Source organism: Papio anubis, chromosome 3, assembly GCF_008728515.1.
Source record: "Papio anubis isolate 15944 chromosome 3, Panubis1.0, whole genome shotgun sequence".
Taxonomy (NCBI): domain Eukaryota; kingdom Metazoa; phylum Chordata; class Mammalia; order Primates; family Cercopithecidae; genus Papio; species Papio anubis.
Window position 1 is genome coordinate 181,363,588 of NC_044978.1, and position 5,844 is coordinate 181,369,431.

Genomic DNA, 5,844 nt, shown 5'->3' on the forward strand with positions numbered 1-5,844 from the left:
GCTAAACGTGTGTGGGAAGGTGACTGAGTCAACCCGGGGGTCATGGCCGCCTCCCTCTAAAATCAGGGCAGCGGCTTCTGGGCTGTGAGCCCATTGGCTGCATAGGGCTGGGCAGGTGCTCACTGGACATCTCTTCATCTCATGCCCACTCTGCTGAAGGGGGTTGTTGTTGTGGCGGTTGTTGCCTGGGAACCAGCCTCCGATTGGCAGAGCAGGGCTGCAGACCAGTGGGCTTAGGCCTCAGCCAGCCAAGCCCGGACCTCCACCCACCACAAAACAAAGGGACTGGCTGCCTGGTTCTGCACACCAACTCTGTGCCCGTCGTTTCCCATGCGTTCGCTCCTCACTGTTGTAACCTCGGGGGAGGCTTTGTCTTGGGTACAGATGAAGAGACGAAGGGTCTGAGAGGTTAAGCAAGTTTGTTACTGGAAAGGGGTCCCGATCCAGACCCCAAGAAAGGTTTCTTGGATCTCACAGAAGAAAGAATTCGGGGCGAGTCCATAAAGTAAAAGCAAGTTTATTAGGAAAGAAAAGGAATATAAGAATGGCTACTCTGGCTGGGCACAGTGGCTCACTCCTGTAATCCCATAAATTTGGGATGCCGAAGCAGGTGGATCACCTGAGGTGAGAAGTTCGAGACCAGCCTGGTCCAACATGGAAAAACCCTGTCTCCACTAAAATACAAAAAATTAGCTGGGCGTGGTGGCAGGTGCCTGTAATCCCAGCTACTAGGAAGGCTGAGGTAGGAGAATCGCTTGAACCCAGGAGGCAGAGGTTGTAGTGAGCCAAGATCACACCACTGCATTCCAGTTCGGCCAACAGAGCGAGACTCCATCTCAAAAAAAGAAAAAGAAGAATGGCTGCTCCATAGGCAGAGTGGCCCCAAAGGCTGCTGGTTGCCCATTTTCATGGTTATTTCTTGATCATACGCTAAACAAGGGTTGGACCGTTCATGAGTGTTCCAGGAAAGGGGTGGGCAATTCCCAGAACTGAGCGTTTCTGCCCTCCCTTCTGAGACCACGTAGGGAACCTCCAGATGCTGCCACGGCATCTGTAAACTGTCGTGGCACTGGTGGGAGTGTCTTTTAGCAGCTAATGCATTATAATTAGCACATAATGAGCCATGAGGACAATCAGAGGTCACTCTCATGGCCATCTTGGGTTTGGTGGGCTTTGGCCGGCTTCTTTACTGCAATCTGCTTTCGCGGCAAGGTCTTTACGACCTGTATCTTGCGCCGACCTCCTATCTCATCCTGTGACTAAGAATGCCTAGCACCCTGGGAACGCGGCCCAGCAGGTCTCAGCCTCCCTTTACCCAGCCGCCATTCAAGATGGAGTCGCTGTGGTTCACGTGCCTCTGACAAGTTGGCCTGGGTTGAGTGTTCTCTAGTGTGTGGTTATTGGAGCTGTTCCTAGGAGTAAGAAGTATTGTCAGTAGGAAACAGGCCTCTGTTAGCCCTGGGGCTGGCACTCTGCCCCAGTATGTCGGCCTCATTTTAGTGGTGACCAAACTGGGGCTCAGAGATATCAACTCCGTCACCCCGAACCCCCAGACTGTGAGTGGTGGGCTGGGGTTTGAATGTGGGGCTTGAAGACCCATCATCTCCTCTGGTCCCCCAGTCTCTGCTGCCCAAGAGGAACAGGATCCCAGGATCCAGGCCCCTCATGGTACCAGCCAGGGTGGGTGGAGATGGGGAGGCACAGTTCCAAAGCCCCCCGGACTCTGAGGCAGGTCGGGGGCCGAGAGCAACCCGGACCTGCGGCCCCCACCCCGAGAAGAATGGCTGCAGGCCCGGCTCAGCCGGCAGGAGGTCTGTGTCCTCAGTCAACGTGACTGAGCTTCCCACTCCTCTAGCCAGGCCAAGCCGTCTTCATGTTTCCAATCATGCGGCCTCCTCTCCAATTCCCAAGCCCGACCCACAGAGACAGCGATCTGGGGTCCACGTGAGGTTTGTCAGCAGCTCTGACCCGCTGCTTCCCGCCAGCCCCGCGGCTGGTTCTGGAAAGCTCTCTGCTGTCCCCTGGTGGGGAGGCTCGGGGCAGGGCTCTGGCTGCAAGTGTGGGGCTCCCCTGTGGCGCTCCCAGGACCTCCCAGCTCTGTCACCTCTGCTGGGTGGAAAATCAACCCAGGACTGAAGCAGCAGATGGGTGCCTGATTCCTTATTATCAGAGCTCCGCCCACTGGCAAGTCTCTCTCCGGGCCTCAGTTTCCCCTTCCATCAAACGAGGGGCTTGGGGGATACCAAGGAGGGGTAACGGCTTAGTGAGGATGGGAGGTTTCTTCTGGGGAGATGAAAACATTTTGAAACTAGATGGCGTGAGTGGTTGCACAGGACTGTGAATGCACAAATGCCACCACATTATTTGCGTTGAAATAGTTAATTGCATGCGATGTGAAAGTCACCTCATTTAAAGTGTTTAAAAGAGGGGCCTGGGAGAGTGCAGTGTATGTGAGAATCACGTGGGACACCCACAGTCTCTGAACCTCGGTTTCCTTGCCGTAAACTGGCAAAGAGACCGTGTGAGCCGTGTTCCCTGGGGCCAAGAGATTCCAAGAAGGAAAACCTGGGACTCCTGGGACTGGGATGAGGGCCGGGGGCCGGAAGGGGAGGGGTATGTGGGGACGGCTGGGGGGCAGCCCAGATAAGACTTTCAACACTGGGCAGCAGCGTCTACACAGGCAGTCTGTGTACATCCCTGCATCTCACTTCCCAGAGGGCTGACCAGTGGCCAGAGGTGGGACTGGCCAGGCTCGGCCCAGCCAAGTCTGGGAGCAGAGGACACTGAGTGAGGGATCCTTGGGGCCACCCTCACTGGCCTGTGGCTCTCCTGACACCACAAGAGAGGTCCAGGAGCTGACCTTGGGTCCTAATGGGGACACCTTCCTGGCAGCAGGCTGGCAGGGTGGTGTGGTGGTCAGTGTACTGGGCTCTGCGTCTCTGCCCCTACCTGCTGTGTGACGGTGGGCCAGACACCTAACCTCTCTGTGCCTCTACTTCTTCAATGGCGAACAGGGGCACTAGCAGCCCCCACATCCGGGCACAGTGGCCTGAAGATTAAAGGCAAGGGTGGCACGAGAGCTACAGCAAAAGCTCTGAGCAGGGAGCTGCCCAGGGAGTTCCACCACCATCTCCCCTCTGGCCGCCAAGGAAACCGAGGCTCATGGTGACCTGGCCCAGGTCTGTTGGACTCAGGGTCCTTCTCATCCCCAAGATCAGAGGGCTGCCACCAGGGAAGGAGCTGGCCCCTAGACACACCCCAGAAGCACACCAGGGAAGGATGCGCTGGGGACTTCGGTATGTTATTGCAAAAAAAAAAAAAAAAACATTTATTGCTATTTGAACCCTGCTTTCATGCCTCCATTTCCCAGAAAATGAGCCACGGGAGACACCAGGAGAGGCAGGAGACCATCCTCCTTGCACAAAACCCACTCCCTCGGATGCTGTCCTCAGCGAGGGTGGCTGGGGGCCAACCAGGGGGCCCACCCGCAGAGTGGCAGAGGAGGCAGGTTGACCCTGCGGACGTTGAGCTCTGTGGCGAAGGTCCTGGCCTTCTGGTAGAAGAAGAGCGACTTCTCGCGGTCCAGGAGGAAGTTGTGGTAGATGGTGGCCAGCCGCGTGTAGATCTTCAGCTGTGCTTTCTTGTTTCCCAGGTCCACGGCGGCTGCCAGTGCCAGCTGGTAGTACCCAGCTGCATCGAACGGGTCCTGAAGGGGACAGGCCATGCTCAGCAAAAGGGGGACTCGGAGCCTGTCTTCCCAGAGGCCGTTCCTGTCTCCGGGTCATTCCACATGTCCAGCCAATGCTGGCTCACCCCATGAGCCCCGAAGCCTGTGACACTGCTGTGGTCTCGGCTGCAGGAGGTGGGGATGACCCTGACACCCCTGGAAGCCTTCCTGTCCCTACACCCCACTCACCCCAAGCCTCCTGCCCCAGTCCCACCCTCTCTGCAGGCAGTGGCTGCTTTCCCCATGGGAAAAGGTCAGGGCAGATCCTGCCTGCTCTGAGAGTTCCATGCAGGACCCATGGCTCCAAGCCACAGCAGGGGCACAGCGTTGAGTGACCCAGGCTGTCCTCTGGCCCCTGTCCATGCTGACCATTTCCAGGCCCTCCACGGGCCAGGCCAGGTACAAAACTATCTCACAGGTGTCCTCTCTGGCAATGTTCCCTGAAATATTGACGGAGTGTGACTCCCCAGACATCCACTCCCATTTTCAATGCATCTTTGGCTCAAACTCACCATCCCTGGGTTGGGATGCTGCCTCCCAGACCTCCTCCTTGACCCTCCCATCCCCCAACCAGCTTCTCCCCAGGCGCCTCCTCCACATGGGGGTCACCCAAGGGACCTCTCTAAGACCCATGCCTGGCCTGTCCCCCTTTACCATCTCAAGATGGCTCCCAGGGCCAAGGACAAAGTCCAAGATGCAGCAGTCCATTCCCTCACTGCCCCGCCCCACACACGGAGCAGGGGCGTGAGAAGGCCCCGAGTCACCGCCACTGCTCATCCAATGCCCCCCGGCCCAGCCGAACACTGGACTCTGTGCTGGGTGCATGGCTGAGCCTAACGTCCTTGCTCCCAGTCTGAGGGACCTGGGAGTGAACACTGACCACACAGGGTGGCCCGGGCTGTGGCAGAGGGAAGCCCAGGAGCCTATGGGAGGCCCAGGAGGCCCCAGACTCAGCCGGGGGTGGGAGGCAAGGGCTTCCTGAAGGGGTGGGGGCTTCCCAACAGGAAGGAGCCAGCCAAAGCATATGTCTCCGCGTGTGCGTGTGTGTGTGTGCGTGTGTGTCTGTGTGTGCCCGTGTGTGCGTGTGTGTCTGTGTGTGCCTGTGTGTGCGAGTCCCTGTGTGTGTGCACCTGTGTGCCTGTGTGTGTGTGCCTGTGTGTGTGTGCCTGTGTGTGTGTGTGTGCCTGTGTGCGCGTGTCCCTGTGTGTGTGTGCCTGTGTGTGTGTGCGCCCGTCTGTGTGTGTGCCTGTGTGTGCCTGTGTGTGCGTGTCCCTGTGTGTGTGTGTGCCTGTGTGTGTGCCTGTGTGTGCGTGTCCCTGTGTGTGCCTGTGTGTGGTGCCTGTGTGTGTGCCCGTGTGCACGTGTCCCTGTGTGTGTGCCCATCTGTGTGTGTGCCTGTGTGTGCCTGTGTGTGTGTGTCCCTGTGTGTGCACCTGTGTGTGTTTGTGTGCCTGTGTGTGTGCCTGTGTGTGCGTGTCCCTCTGTGTGTGCCTGTGTGTGTGTGTGCCTGTGTGTGTGTGTGCCTGTGTGTGTGCCTGTGTGCGCATGTCCCTGTGTGTGTGCCTGTGTGCACGTGGGTCAGTACGTGTGCCTGTGTGTGTGTCTCTGCCTGTGCCTGTGTGTGTGTGTCCCTGTGTGTGTGCCTGGGTTTGTGTGCCTGTACCTGTGTGTGTTTGCTTGTGTGTGTGCCTGTGTGTGTGTGCCTGTGTGTGTGCCTGTGTGCGTGTGGGTCTGTGTGCGCGCCTGTGTGTGTGCCTCTGGGTGTTTGTGTGCCTATGCCTGTGTGCCTGTGCCTGTGTGTGTGGCTGTGTGTGCGTGTGACTGTGTCTGTGTGGGTGTGCCTGTGCCTCTGTGTTTGTGTGCCTGAGTGTGCGTGTGCCTGTGCACGTGTGCGTCTGTGTGCCTGTGTGTGCACACCTGTGTGCGTGTGCCTGTGTGTGTGTGCCTGAGTGTGCGTGTGCCTGTGCCTGTGCGTATTTGCGTGTGCATTTCCATGTGCCTGTAGTGTGTGCAGCAGCTAGTAAGTGGCAGGTTGAGCCAGGAGACACCTAATCCACCCTATTCCAGGGCTCACTCTCACATGTAGACTAAAGGGGACCCCATTTTAGAGGCAATCA